Source organism: Tursiops truncatus, chromosome 3, assembly GCF_011762595.2.
Source record: "Tursiops truncatus isolate mTurTru1 chromosome 3, mTurTru1.mat.Y, whole genome shotgun sequence".
Lineage (NCBI taxonomy): Eukaryota > Metazoa > Chordata > Mammalia > Artiodactyla > Delphinidae > Tursiops > Tursiops truncatus.
This window is the reverse complement of record NC_047036.1, coordinates 9,437,507-9,455,032: the sequence shown is the minus strand read 5'-3', so window position 1 is coordinate 9,455,032 and position 17,526 is coordinate 9,437,507. Positions and strand designations below refer to the sequence as shown.

The 17,526-nt window shown below is 41.7% G+C and overlaps 1 protein-coding gene across 1 annotated transcript in view; it reads left to right on the top strand.

The window, feature by feature from the left end:
• Nucleotides 1–17,526, top strand: part of CTNND2 (catenin delta 2) — a 776,118-nt gene that overhangs the window by 468,778 nt on the left and 289,814 nt on the right. The window lies entirely within an intron of this gene.

Below are 17,526 nucleotides of genomic sequence, written 5' to 3'. Positions count from 1 at the left end.
GTCTGCAGAGGGAGGAGACTGGGCTGGTTAATAGAATATTCAGGGTTGGGGCAGAATGAAACCTTCAGACAAAAACTAGTGGGGGGGCTTCCCTGGTGGCGCAGTGGTTGAGAGTCCGCCTGCCGATGCAGGGGACACGGGTTCGTGCCCCGGTTCGGGAAGATCCCACATGCCGTGGAGCGGCTAGACCCGTGAGCCATGGCCGCTGAGCCTGTGCGTCCAGAGCCTGTGCTCCACAACGGGAGAGGCCACAACAGTGAGAGGCCTGCATACCACAAAAAAAAAAAAAAAAAACTAGGGGGAAGGAAGAGACCCAAAGGACACAACTGAAAGCATTTGGTGATTGTAACAGAGTGTGTAAGAGAGAAACATGCAAGTAGACACTTTAACCTATTGCTGTGGACTGAATCATGTCTCCCCGAATGTATATGTTGAAACCTAAACCCCCCTGTATGTGACTGTATTTGGAGACAGAGCCTTTGAAGAGGCAATTAGGTTAAATGAGGTCATAAGTGGAGCCCTGGTCTGATGGAACAGGTGTCTTTGTGAAAGAGGAAGAGATACCAGAGCTCTGTCTCTCCCCACCCTGTGAGGATGCAGTGAGAAGGCTGCAGTCTGCAAGCCAGGAAGAGAGCCCTCACCAGAACCCAGTCAAGGTGTCACCCTGACCTTAGACTTCCCAGCCTCCAGAACTGTGACAAATTATGTCCGCTGTTTAAGTCACTGAGTCTGTGGTCCTTTGTTAAGGCAGCTTGAGTAGACTAAGACATCTATTATTCCACCCATGATACTGGTCTGCTTTTAGTACATTGATATTAATACTGGCTGGCCTCTGTGTGTCCCTCTCCATATGCAGTAAGCTATTTCTGGATTGTAAGTATCTGAACTTTACAATAAGTGCCGCTTATAGAGATGAGGGGGAGGGGAAAGCAGATATAAGTTACAGAATAGAAGACACCAGACTTTTGAACTGAGTGTGGCTGGGTCTCTTCCTCCGTGTGAGATGAGGCACCAAAGGGATTGAGCACCAGAAGGGCAGGACCTTACTTAGCTCTGGGGTGGATCACTCTGACTACCTTGAAAGTAGACTCCGGGGGCAAGATTCGAAGCAGGGAAGCTTGCTGTTGAGGAGGCCGCTGCAGAAATCTGGGGTAGAGATGGCGGTGGCTTAGGCCAGTGTGGTGCAGGGCTGGGAGTAAGGAGGGCTCAGGTTATAGGTATATTTTGAAGGTAGAGGAGACAGACTTGGCTGCCATCTCAAAGCAGGCTTTAGGCCCAGGAGGCTGTGAGATTGGGGCTGTCATTCACTGAGATGTCGGAGATGGTGAGGGGAACGGTTCTGGAGGCAATTTCACAGTCACCGTTGGGTCACGTTAAGTGTGAAATGTCACATAAATGTCTGAGGGCAGAATCGCAGAGGCTCCAGTAGCCAGTTCTGGAAGACAGGTAGTTCTGGATTGGCAGTGTAAACCCAAGAGGCATTTGTGTACGGAATCAAGCAACCATACTTTCTCAGATGCCCAAGATAATCCAATGCCGTTTTTACCCCCAGTGTAATTATCCAACAAATTTCATCATCAGTTTAACCTACCCCTAGTCTGATTAAAATCATGATATGAAATGGGAGCACTATGGCAGGGGGTGAAGATAAAGAAAAGAAGAGAAGCGGGATGAGCCCTGGGGATGCCGCCATTTAGAGGTCAAGCGATGAGAGAGGCCAGCAAAGGAGACAGAGAAAGGGCCTGTGAAAGAAGGTGACCAGGAGAGGGTCAGGTCCCAGAAGATGGTGTATTGAGAAGGTAGGATGACCAGTGTAGGGCCACTGCAGGCACAGCCCTTGGGCGTCTTCTCTGTCCATCTTCATTCATTTCCCCATGAGCCCATCCAGGCTTGAGGCTTTCATTACCAAGGTGTATGTGGACTCATCTGCTGACACCTTGAGCTTCCTAACTGGCCTCCCTACTTCCATCTGTGCCCCTGCCCCAGTCTCCTCTCCTGATAGCAGCCACGTAAGATCCCCACAGATGTCACCTCCTCGTCAAAGGCTCCCCTGGACACTGGCTTTTATGGCAGCCCTTTCCCCATTTCATTTCCTGTTTGTTCTCTTTAGCACATAGGAATATTGGAGGTACCTTCATGTCTCCCCTACTGCTCGCCTCCCCCAAAGGATGTGAGCTCCATGGAGGAAGGACTCTTTCTCTATTTGTTTCCCTGCCTGGCACATAATAGGTGCTCCATGAATATTTGTGGAATAAATGAATGACAGAAAAAGAAACAGGACCTGTGAAGGAAGCCCAGCGAGTAGTCAGAGCGGGGAGGGAGGCAAGGATAGTTCAAGTGCAGACACCAATGGAAGGAAAACTCATCCGTGTTGCGAAGAGGTTGAGTAGAATGACGAGTGCACAGAAGCATTGGGTTTGCTGGTCCCTTAAGACCACTGACGGAGCTGTCCAGGTGGAGTGCCACCAAGAGAACTGAGCTGATGAGAAATTAAGGAGCACGTTATGGCTGAAGGGGCCGGTGGGCGATGCGGGGCCGTTTTGAGAAGATGCTGGGGCAGAACAGAGGCGCTGGAGTGGGGGGGAAATTAGCAAGCAAAGAGGTGAACAGGGTGGGATGCAGGGAAGCAAGGACAGGCTTTCGGCACAGGTGCAGATGTGGAGGTCCACTGAAGCCGGGGGGGGAGCACGGGTGAGGTTGAGGTTGGGTGTCCGGGGCGGAGGGAGCACAGGGGAGCTGCCATCTCCCAAGTGCAGCAGCTTTGAAGCAGAAAGGCCCAGAGCAGCCCCATCACCCCACGGCCGACCACAGCAGTACCTGGAAACTAGCCCTTGCGGTTTCTGGGACTCAAGCTGTTCTATGGTTCTTTTCTTTTTTTAATTAACACATGAGTTCAACATGTTTTATTTTTTAAGTCAATTATTTATTCTTCCTTAAAGAGGGAAACTATAAAAGCAGGAAAAAAAAACCCAGTAATTTCTGTTGCTCATAATAAAAACGATAGTTTTAAATGCTTACGTTTTCTTAAAGAATGTTAGAGAACCAGCACACCTGTTGAGTTGTATGCTTAGATTATGCTCTTAGGACTGTTGTTTAAATCTTTTCTCCCACTGCTCCAGGGGAGGAGAAAAAGGCAAGGGGGCACTTTCAAGTAGTTCTGTACATTAAAGAATATTTTCATTCCGTGTTTTTCTTTTTCTCTTCAAAAATATAGTGTACCTGTTTCATAAGGCTGCCATAACAAATTACCCCAGAGCTGAGAGAACTATATTCTCTCACAGCTCTGGAATCCATAAATCTGAAACCACGGTGTCAGCAGGGCCACACTCCTTCCGAAGGCTCTAGGGGAGGGTCCTTCCTCTCCTCTTCCAGATCTTGGAGGCTCCAGAGGCTGCTTGACTTGGGGCTGCATCCCTCCAGTCTCTGCCTCTGTCTTCAGGTCACCTTCTTCCCTGTGTGTCTGTCTCAAATTCCTCTCTCTTTTCCCTTATGAGGACACCAGTCATTGGATTGAGGGCCCACTCTAAATCCAAGATGGTTTTGTGTTGAGACCCTTAACTATGTCTACAAGGACCCTATTTCAAATAAAGTCACCTTCATAGGTACTGAAGATTAGGACTTGGGCATATCTTTTCAGGGGCCCCTTTGCAACTCACGATGTGTCGTTTTGTAATTTGAGATGTGATTTATTTCTTGTGTTCATTGTTATTTTGTGTTCTGGAGAGTTGCATCAGTTAAAACAATTATATAAATAAATAAAGTAGCTTTCAGTTTCAAAGAAACAACTAAGTCCATTCTTTAATTGTATTCTAGATCATGTGTAAGGAATGGATGACTTGGGAATTAAAATCAGATATTCAGCAATGTGCAAATTGTAAGTTTCTCTTGCTGACAGTAAATCGACTAGAAAACACAGTTAGGAAAATATCTTTTGAAGAAATATATTTTGTTCAGCACATTCTCCACGGATTGGCACAAAATAGAATCCTGATTAATTTGAAGTCATGTCGAACTTCAGTTCCTCTTGTTTCAAATGATTGTTTCCCTTGAACGTTAAGCTGTAGGAGTTTGTGAATAAGCTGGGAACAGAGAGACGTTTAAGATGTGGGTGTAAGGGGGAGGGAATGAAGTTTATTAAGCATCTACTTGATGAAAAGTGCTCTCACCCTGGAATTTCATTCATTATCAGAGCAACTCAGGGAGATGGATTGAGTCTGTCCTGTCTCATTGTCGAAGTGGCCGTGTCCAGGACACGGCCCAGAGCACAGCTAGGAGCCAACAAAGGCAGGATTTGGAGTGTGAAGACGGAGCAGAAGTCAGTTTTGTTCCTGTTCTGACTTCACCACTTACCCACCCGTGAACCTGAGTGCTGATCAGGAGATGGGGCTGTGAGGTTGTTGAGAGCGCCCACCTCTGGCACAAGATGCCAGGTTTTGAAACCCGTCTGTGCTCCTTGCTTGCTCTGTGACCTTGGGTCACTGCCTATGTGCCTCAGTTTCCCCGTCTGTAAAGTGGGGATGATATTAGCGCCTCCCTCATAGAGTTGTGTGAGGATTAAATGGAGGGATTTATACATAAAGCACTTGTGACAGTGACAGGCACTTAGAAGCCCTGTTGAGCACACCTGGTCCCACCCTTCTCTCACCAGGGTACATTTATTCAGATAAAGAGTGTGAGAGTCAGTCCTTTCACCTCACCTTCAAATCCTGTATAATGAGATGCCTAACTGGTGAAATGCCCTACGAGGACCAAATACCAGTTAAGCCCAACAGGTACTGTTTTTATTTCAATACAAAGATTTTTGAGATTTGCATTAGCTATTAAGAAAAAAATTTTTAGTTTTTTTTTTTTTTTTAGAACTTTCTTGTACATCTGTAGTTCTAAATCTGCCTAATTCTGTCATTGAAAACCAACTCTTTGTTCAAAAACAACCTTTGCTTGGAAAAAGAAAAAAAAAGATACACTATTTTTATCAGAGGCTTAAGGGCAAAAATGAGCTATAGCATTTTATGCAGGGAGAAAATAATCATTAATTATTAGACTTGATTATTTGAGTTTAGAATCTATTTCCAGAGGGATCGTATTTAATTTAATCTATGTGCCAAGACTGTGCTAAATAAACCTTGAACAAATCTTGTTCCAGGGAAATTTTTAACATATTCTGTTGCTTTTTTTTTTATATCAACTAGGTTTTTTTGTGGAAATAGTTTTATTTGTTTCTGAATGTTGGTTTTCAAATTATTTTCCAAAGATGTTTGTAATTTGACATTGAGGATGCTTTTTTTTTTTTTTTTTGCGGTACACGGGCCTCTCACTGTTGTGGCCTCTCCCGTTGTGGAGCCTGTCCGGACGCGCAGGCTCAGCGGCCATGGCTCACGGGCCCAGCCGCTCCGCGGCATGTGTGATCTTCCCAGACCGGGGCACGAACCCGTGTCCCCTGCATCGGCAGGCAGACTCTCAACCACTGCGCCACCAGGGAAGACCTAGAGGATGCTTTTTTCATGCATAGTTTTCTCTAGCATTTTTACTAATGAACCTCACTGTGTGTTCACATGAAATGGGGATTTAACAACATGGTAGTTTTATAAGAAAAAGTTATTATGTATTGTTAAAACAGACATACAACCAACAAAAATTTAATAAGGACCCAAAGCAGACATACAAATTGCCACACCAAAGACCTTAAAAACAAGGCTTTGATTACTATGTCATGTGAAAATTAAGATTTTCATGAAGTTGTAAAATATTGCCCACAGGATAAGTAAAACCATCAATGATCATGCCAGTAAGGTACACCTTGGCTCACCCCCTAGTTAAAATGCAAAGAAGGGATGAATATTGATGAAGATCGTTGTTTAAGGTTTTCCATTAAGCGTGTTCTAAAGAGAAGTATTTATGATGATTGGAAAGAGGGAGAGAAAGAAACAGGAGCAATCAAGGTAAAACATGGTAAAAATTAAAAGCAGAAAACATAAATACTCCCCAGAAACTCTTTGTATTTATTCAAATTGTGTTTGTCCAGTGCTAAATTTTAAAACCTTAATACCCCAAAGGGCAACACATCTTTTTCAGGGAAACTTCCTGTGTATCAGGGTAGAGTAAAACGTTTTTTTCTAGTGGAAAATGTACACAGAGGGAGCTCAGCCATGTTGCTTCATGTCCACCTGAAAACAAATAAGAATTTCTTAAATGCAATAAACATGAGGTGGTTCAATAGCCCCATTTATCTGGACCCAGAAGTGGCAGTTATCCAGAGTGCAGTTGCTATGGTGAGGAGACAGGAAGTGCTCCTTTTACTGAGATGCTTATTAAGTAGATCGTCTCCTGCTGCAGCTCTGTGCACCTCCTGTGACATCTCCGGAACTAGGTGAAAAGTAATTTCATTGAAAGAAAAGCCCAATTTCCCTCTGAGCTTATGGATCTTAATAAAACAAAAGCAAAGTTTTTTTTTGTTTTTTTTTGAGCTTTTCTGTCCTCCGGGCCCTTGGGAGATTTCCCCAGATGTTTTATTATTATTTTCTATGTCTTCTTTTTTTTTTTTTTTACATCTTTATTGGAGTATAATTGCCCCACAATGGTGTGCTAGTTTCTGCTCTACAACAAAGTGAATCAGCTATACATATACATATGTTCCCTTGTCTCTTGTGTCTCCCTCCCAAATCACTTGCAAAGTTATTTTTAACAAAGGCATCTGAGTTGCCTTGGCTACAGAGAGGTTCTCCTCTTCAGGGGAATGGTTTTCCCTAGAACCAAAGGGTTACTTTCACATCTGGAGCTGGGGGGTGCGGGGAGGTAGGGTGGGGAATTCCTGCACTTAGTCATGAACCTGGAGCATCTATCACCTGCGTGCTCACCTGGGTACCAGAGTGTGGTTAAGGCTGCAGTCAGATCACTGTTTAATTAATACTGATTAGTATTAATAGAAATTATTATAACAATTTAAAAATGACACTCTAATGCATGGATCAGCAAAGTTTCCGTAAAGGGGCCAGATAGCCAATATTTTAGTCTTTGTGGGCCAAGGGGCAAATCAAGAATATTATGTACATACTTATATAAGAAGAGAGGAAACACATTTCTACAAAATTATTATTAATGAAATCCAAAATATAATAAAATGTTAATAATAATGTTTTTTAATAGATGTCTGTCAATAAGAATGAGATTATTTGGGGGAGATAACATTTCGTGTAATTGGACTTCAAGATTTTAATGTTCCCTATCATCCAATTTATTGTAACTGCCTGTCTGTTAAAGCCATTTCTAGCTGGCAGGCCATACAAACACAGGAGGTGGCCTGGATTGGGCCCAGGTACTAACCCGGCTCAAACATATTGTTGATTTTACGTGCTCATGGTTATAATTCAGGTATTCTTCTCGTAAATATAAAAGTTGATATTTTGGACTTCCCTGGTGGTGCAGTGGTTGAGAGGCCACCTGCCGATGCAGGAGACACGGGTTCGTGCCCCAGTCCGGGAAGATCCTACATGCCGCGGAGTGGCTGGGCCTCTGAGCCATGGCCGCTGAGCCTGCGCGTCTGGAGCCTGTGCTCTGCAACGGGAGAGGCCACAACAGTGAGAGGCCCGCGTACCGCAAAAAAAAAAAGTTGATATTTTGCCCTTATATGTTTTAATAAGATAGCCCTTTGAGTTTAAGTGATTAAAATGAATTTCTATATTTTTATGAAATAGATGCATTCTATCTATAGAATCTCCTGTATCTATCTATCTCTTATAGAAGTCAGGAGTCCATGGCCTGATTGGATTAGTACAGTTTTGTTTTCCAAATGGGGACCACCTATGAGTGAGTAGTCAAGTCAATTTAGAGGTTTTTGACCAGCATTTAAAAGATTGAATCAGATAGCCTAGAATGATCACAACGCCCATAGTAAGGAAAGTTTGGTTTGATGTCTTGGAAAAGAGGTGTCAGACATGTGAGTGTGTGTGTGTGTGTGTGTGTGTGTATGTCTGTGAGTCTAAGATATATTTTTACTGTGGGTCTTAATGCAAAATATATGCAAAACGCTGAGAAGTATTTCCTTTCCCCAAATAATACATTCCAAAAAATCTCCTAGATGCTGACAGAGTAACAACATTATCAAATACCTCCAGCTATTCAATGCTAATAACTTATGTCATAACTGATGGGTATAAATTAATTTGTGTGGCTGTGGCGTAGTGTTTTCCACAGTAGATGTTGAGTGATCAGAGGAAGAAATGACATAATTCTGTCAAGAAAATAATGTCACATTGCTGTGTTTTCTGAATCAGTCCACAAGTTTGAGTGCAAAAATAATCTAAACTCTTCCTTTATTTGTCAGGAATTGGTATTATAACTGCATGTCCTTGTTAGAAAATAGAACTTATAGTTGTAAAAAATATATTTTTAAATATTTTAGTTCACATTCTGAAAACAGCTTAGGCATCGTATTTCACACAATTTTTCTCTTTCCTTGTAAAAGTTGTTTTCTCCTTACGTTAAGTGGGATGGTTTGTATCTCAGAATGAAGTCTCTTCTCTCTGCCTCTTTATTTCAACCTCCCATTCATTTCTCATTCAGCCAGTTCTTGGTAGGGACTCATCCAGTACTTGGAGCCAAAACTGTAGGTGACGTGAGATACTCAAAGGGACCACGTGGTCCTTCCCAGTGATCATGGAAGCCCAGTGTTCCCTCTTCATTTGAATATAAAATATTTCATGAGGGCAGTAGGGCCCAACTGAGAACTGAGATGAGTGTCCAGATGGAAGTGGGCAGTATTGTCACTGTCACTGTCATTCTCATCATCTTCATGTGTTTCTGTAAAGTGTTTCATATGTGTGAAAGAAGGCAAGGGACAAAGGGCTGAGTAGACCAGGAGTTTAAATAAAATTAAAGTCATCTTTCCTCCCAATCTAACTTTAGCCTTTAAAGTTAATTAGTACCCAAATTGTTAAACAAGTATGATTTTATATGCAGTACTTTATATGTGATGTGTGTATGCGTGATTACCTAACACTCATATATTAATATATACATATATATACACATATATTGTACATACTTATGTACATAGATGTGTGTGTCTATATACATATATATGTGTATATATGTATATATATGTGTGTGTATGTGTGTATATACACACATTTTTTAAATTGCAGATTATGACCCCTCAGTGGGTAGTAAAATCCTTTTATTGGTCATGAACAGCGGTTTGGAAAATAATTTAATAGACTCGAACAGAGTAGAAAAGAACAGAACAGCAGCTATCTAAATGCATGTATCTTAGTCAGGATACTTTTTCCCCACTGAATTAGGTACACATTTATGTGTGCTTGGTCTTATACAAACTGAGTTGCAAATATTTCACATTGTGTTTCATTGGAAACAATCCTGAGAGACAGCACTAAAGTCTCAGTGACAGCAGTGATTAACATGTGCCTTTTATTCTCCTGGATAGAGTGTATTTTATCACCATGTGCCAAAGCATAATAATTAGTAGGTTACTTCCTGGAAGTGCATCACATAATTTAATTTAGATAAATATTTGTATGTTTGGTTCCACATGGAATTCACATGAACTATTATTTAGTTAGCTTCTTCTATCTGCTGGTTATTGTAGGTTTTTTTTTTATCTGCTATTTTAAGCTTTCTTTCGATAATAAGGCTAAGCATGGGGTTGCAGTAATCCAATAACGCCAATCAACGAAGGTATTAAGAGACATAACCTGGTGGTGTGATGAACTGGGAGATTGGGATTGACATATATACACTAATATGTATAAAACAGATAACTAATAAGAACCTGCTGTATAAAAAAAAATTAAATAAAATTCAAAAATTCAGGAAAAAAAAAGAGACATAGCCTGGAAGTATAATGTTGAACACTGATTTAGGGAGAAAAGAGCTTAATCCTCAATAATACTGCTTCTAATGACACCATGTGTTGAAGCAGGGATCCTGTATTTTTTATGAGTGTTACATAATCTATTGTTTCCCTGTTGCATAAAAATCAATCCAGCCAGAAATCTGACACTGCAAAAGCGTGAGAATTCTCACAGTCCAACTATTACAATGGATTTTTTTGTTTGTTTTTTTACCGTATTGTTTTCCTTTGAATGAATACAAAGAGTAAGCTTATAGAAAACACAATAATGTACCTGATAAGCGGCATAGTTGTTATGTGTGGTATTTCACCAGCTGGTATTGGCCAGTGTATACTAACTACATATAAATGCATTACTTAATGTGTGGGTCTCTAGGTATATAAATTAGTAGTTGCTTGTTAGAACTTGAGAAATAATGTAGAGGCAAAAATCCTACCGTGCTTGAACTTTTTGTTTGTGAGCAAAATAAAAATAAAAACAGCCCCACGTTGGGGAAGCCTTCTAATAGGAACAAATTCTAGTAAATTCCAACACTGTGGAAAGGGAACTTGAAATTGAGGGCTTAAATACAAATGTCATTCAAGTTCATCTTGAAGATTTTGTTTGCACCTTGGAATTCAGAAGTGGTGAAATACAGTGTTTGTGAATGGCAGTGTTTTACAAACATGGGAGCTTTTGGAATATAGTTATTATATGATTACAATACCCAAAGTTGACATAATCATACAGTTCCAGGCTCCATGTGTAATAATTTTCAATCACTTTTTTAATTCTATAGTTCATAGATAGACATCTAACTTTCTGAACATTTCTGCCTTTTGGTTTACGTTATGTGAATGTGAATATTGATGATGTCCTGCATATGCTGACGGGGAGGGCTTACTCCTGTGAAAATCATCCTGCAGGGTTCCCAAGGGCAAGCGTAGAGAGGAACTCTGGCAACAGTTTCAAAAAGAGGCACCCTTTTTGTAAGTATTTACATTTATGCCAAACATGTACTGTGAACTTCATGTACATATACACTTTGTTGACACCAGAGCACCGGTTTCTTTCATTACACATGTAAACCTGCGTCAGTTCATTTGGCCGTCTGACAACACTACAAGTTCAGCATGCGCTGTGGTCCAGTTGGACATGAGGTATGGATGCAACATAAATGTAGGTTGAAGTTTTTAAGTGAAGAAACAGTCTGCTCTTTTTACATTGAAGACTGTATCTATTTTGGTCAAGAACAATAAACCAGAGAAAACATTTTTCTAGCGTTTCCTTTATAGCCCAGAATTGATTTCAAATTATTCAGATTTAAGAGCCCAAAGTGTTATAAAGCTGTTCTCTTATATTTCTCAAGGCCAGGAAATGATGAAAGATGAGTGAGTTGGTATCTCTTGCTGGGGCGGGCATTGTGCTAAGCTCTCTCCCTGCCGTACCTCCCTGACTTCTCTGTAACCCTATAGGCTGGATGCTGGTATCTCCCCATTTTGTAGGCGTGCAAACCAAGTCCCACGGAGCCCACGTACCTGGCCCATGGTCTCACAGCCAATAAGTAGAAGAGCCTGGCTCACCCCAAGGCAGGTTGCCTCCAGAGGCCGAGCTCTTAGCCATGATGTATTTTTAAATGAAACATTTGATAAAAGAAAGAAAAGGAACAGAGTAAATGTCAGTGCCGTGGTTGAAATGAAGATAGATTAGCTTGGTTGACGAATACCCCATACGTCTTCAGACACCTGTGAGAATTCTATTGGGAAAAAGGTCAGTATACATATTGCTCATTATTATGAAAATCCTATTGCAAAGGAAAAGACACTTATGCATAATTTTGAAGAAATAAGTACAAATTTAATTTAACTGTTCAGCAGACCCGTGAGCTGTAACTGGTTGAAAAATGACACTGAGAAAAATACAGATTGTGGTGTCATACATGAGCCTTCATTATATAATTTTCATTTTGTTTAGTGTAAATAGTGTAATAATGCTTGACATGCATTTGTTTTTTTGTTTGGTTTGTTTTGTTTTGTTTGTGGTACACGGGCCTCTCACTCTTGTGGCCTCTCCCGTTGCGGAGCACAGGCTCCTGATGCGCGCTCACTGGCCATGGCTCACGGGCCCAGCCGCTCCGCAGCATGTGGGATCTTCCTGGACCGGGGCACGAACCCGTGACCCCTGCATCGGCAGGCAGACTCTCAACCACTGCGCCACCAGAGAAGCCCCGTTTGTTATTTTTAAGTTGTACCTTTGGTGATTGTGAAAGTACATAGGTATCTTAATGAAATGACTCTTTAAGCTCACTCAGAATTTTCTTTAAAATAGGCTTCAAGATTCTAATAAACATCTGGAAAAGAAAATGTGGAAGTATTGAGGTAGAGGAGACACATGTCCTGTGGCCACTTCATACAAGACCCCTGAATCACGCCTTCTGCCATCAGCACTTTCACATTATAGGCAGAGTTTCTTGGGTTTCATCGTCATTGGTTAGATCCACCTGCTTCCTCCAGACTTTTCTTTTATAGAGTTTGTCTGCCTAACAGCGACAACTTCTCACCCCTCTCTAGACTTTTAACCCTTCTCTGATACTGTCCCTTCCCTTTCAGTGTTGCAGACTCAGAGGGAGCAAATGCCCCAGGCTTCCCTCTGAGTAACAAATAGAAACAATGCAGGGCTTGGTTAAAATGTTAACACCAAAACCATTAGCACACGCTCTTTTGTGAAGTCATTTGAATAGTTAAATAGCCATGCAAAATATAATGAGCTACTAGAAGGGAAGATTTTCCTTTAATCAGTCATCTGATTTTCCAAACCAGATGACTTTGGTTATTATTAGGACAAATTTGCAATACTTGGACAATGAGTGCGGTCCTACTAAGTCACACAATAGGTATTTGCCAGTTTAGTGCCAGATGGGTGGGACGACTCCCTCTCATGGTTGGTTGGTCTCCCACAAGGGAGCCTTGGAAGAGGGTCTTGCAAGTTGGTAAAAAATCTCTTAAAGGCCTCATTTATCTGTGTCTCAGTTACTAACTGGTGCCCTCTGGTGGTGGGTGGATTTGATGCACTCAAGCGGCCATCCCTTGCAGATGAAGATGCAAAACAAACTGCAGAGATGTTTTTCACACCTCGGACTAGGCATTTACAGACTGATGAGGGCAAACCCCAGCACCACGTGGCCCAATTGACAATGGGTAATTATGAAGGGTGAACCCTCTAAGGGCTACTCCTGCCCTAGGAGGACCATGGCAGTTTAGGAGATTCCATCAGGTCCCCTCCATGCCCTTCCCAAGACTCATCTCTCATGGAAAGTAGCCTTCAGGTCATCTCAGCGCCTTTGTGGCCATTCACCAGCAGGAGGCATTTGTCTCTCCTCGTGATGTTCCCTGGAAGAGTTTCCACATGGGGAGCTGAGCCATCATGGCAGCTTCTCTATTCAAATATGTGCAGTGGAAATTACGCTAATTAAGCTGGAGTGTAATTATAGACCAGAAAGATTCTTCACAGTCTGAATTGAATTGTTGTAGATAAACGTGCACTAAGTTAATAGTGTGCAGCTAATTGTGAAAGGTAAAGGAGAGGAAGAGGGGTAACCAGTTTCGTGATGTTTTAGAGATGCTGCTGTCCCAGGCGAACACTCCCATTAAAAGCCCAGGTAACCCTGATGGTGAGAATTCTTCTAGCGTTTGCCTCTGATTTTCAATACTGCAATTAAAATAGCCACCAGTGACTAATTAACCCAGTTAACTCTATTTGTCTGTGGCATTTATTACAGCAGAGAGTTAAATGCAGTGACACTCTGCCGCTTTATGTCCTATCCCAAGTAGATGCGTGAAGTTAATTCTTTATTCTTTACTTAGGCTTCTGTGTGCACTTATGATAATTACGAAAATGAGGTGAGGATCCATCGTCCCTATGTGATTTTGCCAAGCTCCACTAAAGCTGTATTCTGGGAAATAAATTCTTTTTACTTAGAATCAAAACAAGCTCAAGTGGCAGTCATCTGCCTTTTGTTCCAAAGCTATCAGTTCAAAGGATCTGAGAGATGTTATTGTCATGCTGTGAGTACATGAAGAAATAGTTAGTCATTTAATGCTTTCAGCTAGAGTCTTATCAGTAAGGTGGGTTTCCTGTGTTCCTTGATCAAAGCCACCTGAACTAGCTAAATGAGAGGTACTTTTTTTTTTTTTTTAACACAGAGAATACATACAGTGATGCTGAGTGATTTTTCAGCTAATTTGGGAAAATGTAATGTTCACGTGCCTTCTGAGCAGAGTGGCCTGACGCCCAGTTGAACACTGTTAGAGAGTCTGGAAGAATCCAGCAAAGCCCCGAGTGTTAAAAGGACCTGATGAAGAGGGGTCCTTTACAGAGGATGTGACCGTCCAGTAAAAGGAGGGGGCTGATGTCGTGGGACGTCACACCTCACTGTGTCTTCTGTGTTTCCAGGGAACTTTAAAAAATCCCTTCAGTTGCTTTTCTTCAGCTAGAAAACCAACAGAAATGTTGAGATGTGCATCAGAGTTTTACTGATTCCTTTAAATGTCTGTTTTCTCTCATTTCTTATTTGCAATATTGCTGAGTAGTCTTACACATAGTTGTTTGAGACACTAACAATCAATAACCCTGACTTTTAACTGGAATTTCCTAAACCTTTTCTGAAATATCTGTATGTTCTTTAGAGCATTTATAGCAGTTTCTTTTTTGACTTCATAAAATTTAGCCTGTCTTTGTTGTACTTCTGACGTGTCGTTACTTTTCTTTATGCCAAGATAGTATTGGCATCAGAAAGTTTCTTAAAGTTCATTATTTAATCAGTACACTTTTGAGGAAAGTATGAAGTTTTTCTTGCCTGTGAGATGAGACAGTGTTGCTGAATGATGACAACCATAGTTTCTGAAGATTTGATGTCGGGTTGAGACTCCAGAACTACCCTGTAGTAACTGTGTGACTTTGCACAAAGTTTTTAACTTTCAGCCTCAGTTCCCTCACCTGTGAACCAGTAAAATCATTGATTATCTTCCTCAAAAGGTTATAGCAAGGGTCAGCAAACCACAGCCCAAGGGCCAAGTCCAGCCCACCACCTGTTTTGCTTTTTTTTAAATACATTTATTCATTTATTTATTTTTGGCTGCGTTGGGTCTTCGTTGCTGCATGCGGGCTTTCTCTAGTTGCGGTGAGCAGGGGCTACTCTTTGTTGCGGTGCGTGGGCTTCTCATTGCAGTGGCTTCTCTTGCTGTGGAGCATGGGCTCTAGGTATGCAGGCTTCAGTAGTTGTGGTACGTGGGCTCAGTAGTTGTGGCACACGGGCTTAGTTGCTCCGCGGCATGTGGGATCGTCCCGGACCAGGGATTGAACCCATGTCCCCTGCATTGGCAGGTGGATTCTAAACCACTGTGCCACCAGGGAAGTCCTGCCCACCACCTGTTTTTGTAAATAAAGTTTTATTGGAACACAGCCGTGCCCAGTTTTTACATTTCGTCTGTGGCTGCTTTTGAGCTACAACTGCAGAGTTGAATAGTTGTGACAGAGACTGTGTGGCCAGCGAAGGCTAAAATATTTATTTTCCATCTCTTAACAGGAAAGGTTTGCTGATCCCTAGATGGAATAGTAAATTTATGTGTTTGTGTATAAAACATAAAAACCTTTGTGTGTATAATACGACCTACATACGTGTGTGTGCATATATGTATGTAATATGCATACAAAGGTTTCAGCATAATGCTTGGCACATTGCAAGCATTCAATATATGTTGACAATTTTAATTATTATTACTTAAATGTTATTATCTTGTTAAATCCACTTTTACTTCACTGGTAGAGAATTAGTTATGAAGAGGACATTAGATGAGATATCATTAAGCCCTCAAATTAATCACAATTAAAATACTTTGCTTTAAAAATATTTTCTAAAGTAAAGCCATTGTTTATCACTTAAGCAGATGTTGATTATAAATACATATATCATGGCACGTTCCCCAATGTAGTAGTTTCCTGGAATGGCCATAAAAAATTACCACCCACTTGGATGGCTTAAAACAACAGAAATTGATTGTCTCACCGTTCAGAGGCTGAAAGTCCAAGGTCGTGGTATCAGCAGGGCCATACTCTCTCTGAAGAAATTAGGGGAGGGTCCTTCCTGGTCTCTTACAGCTGCTGGTGGTTGCAGTCCTTGGTGTCCTTGGCTTGCAGACACACCACTCCAATCCCTGCCTCCGTAGTCACAGAGTGACCCCTGTGTCCATCTTCACATGGTCTTCTCTCTGTGAGTGTCTGTGTCCAAATTTCTCTCTTGCCTTAAGGATACTGGTCATTGGGTGAGAGCCCACCCTAATCAAGATGACCTTGCAACTCTATTCCATCTGCAAAGACCCTATTTCCAAATAAGGTCACACTCACAGGTTCTGGGGGTTAAGACTTTAACATAGCAACGTATCTTATCAAAAAATACAGAATCCAACCTATAATATCAAGTAACTACCCTTTAGAAAATGGATAACTGTCCTTATATTTTAGAATATATGTTAGTGCAAAATAGATGATTGAAGTAAATATTTCAGTCAGTCATTTTGATGCCTGGAACTAATAATAAAGACTAACCAAACTGCTGTTAGCAACACATTTTTTGAAAGGACATCTCTGTTTAGTTGATTGAAAGGTAAACATGAGATTCCAGATGACAGGCCACCAGAGGCAACATGAACTCAGATGCCCGGTTAGAAGGACCCTGTCCAGGGCAAGGGGGACCACATCCACTGCACGTGAGCCAGGCAGGTCACACCTGGGACACTGTGTCCACTGTTGGCAGCTTGTGAAGAAAGCAAACCGGAGTGCGTTCAGAGGAGAGGGCAACATACTCAGAATCTCACCAGATGAGGAAGATTTGGCATTTGATGTAAGCAGATATGAAGGGTATGCGGTGGGTGTGAGAACGGAGAGGCAGGCAGTAATTATAAGAGCCACCGGAAATTCCCGCTGGAGCGTCGCAGGCCATATGTAAATAAATTAAATGACTCGGACTGGAAAGTCTTTTTTCAAGAAACAGATTTTTTTATAACCTGTTGTTGAAAGGAGTCTGAAGGATCAAGAAAATTGGCCTGTGAATGTAAAAAGTGCCCATGAAACTCCTGATGTCTTTCATAGATAAACTGTGATTTAAATAACTAACATGTGGGATAAGTTCTAATACACCTAGATTTCTTGGTTAACTTAGACCTTTGACGTAAGCTTTTTTTTTTTTTTTTAAACTTTGAATCGTTGTGTAACATTGCCGGTCTGGGTAGTCACTGAGTTGTTTTATGTTGTATCATCCTAGTACTTTAACTTCAGGTTGACTTTCAGAACGGAAAATTGTGAGCCAGTTCATTTGCAGATACAGCTACAAAATCCATCCGATTCCCCGCTTTTTCTTTTTTTTCATTTACCAATACTAGTTGTAGGTTGGAAAGACCAAAGGCCGCTGGAGGTCCTCACACATTCTATATCTGCTTCAGGGCCAGTAGAACTTACAGGTCGAGCCTATATTTGTCCTCCGGCTGTCCCACTCCACAGCTGGAGAAACAAATGGCCCTTGGTTTGTTCAGCAGGATTCTGAGGGCTGTTTAGTGTCCGACACGGAGGCCAAATAAAAATGCTGAGTGACTCTGTCGTGGGGAGAGTTAACTGCCTTTTCAGCCGG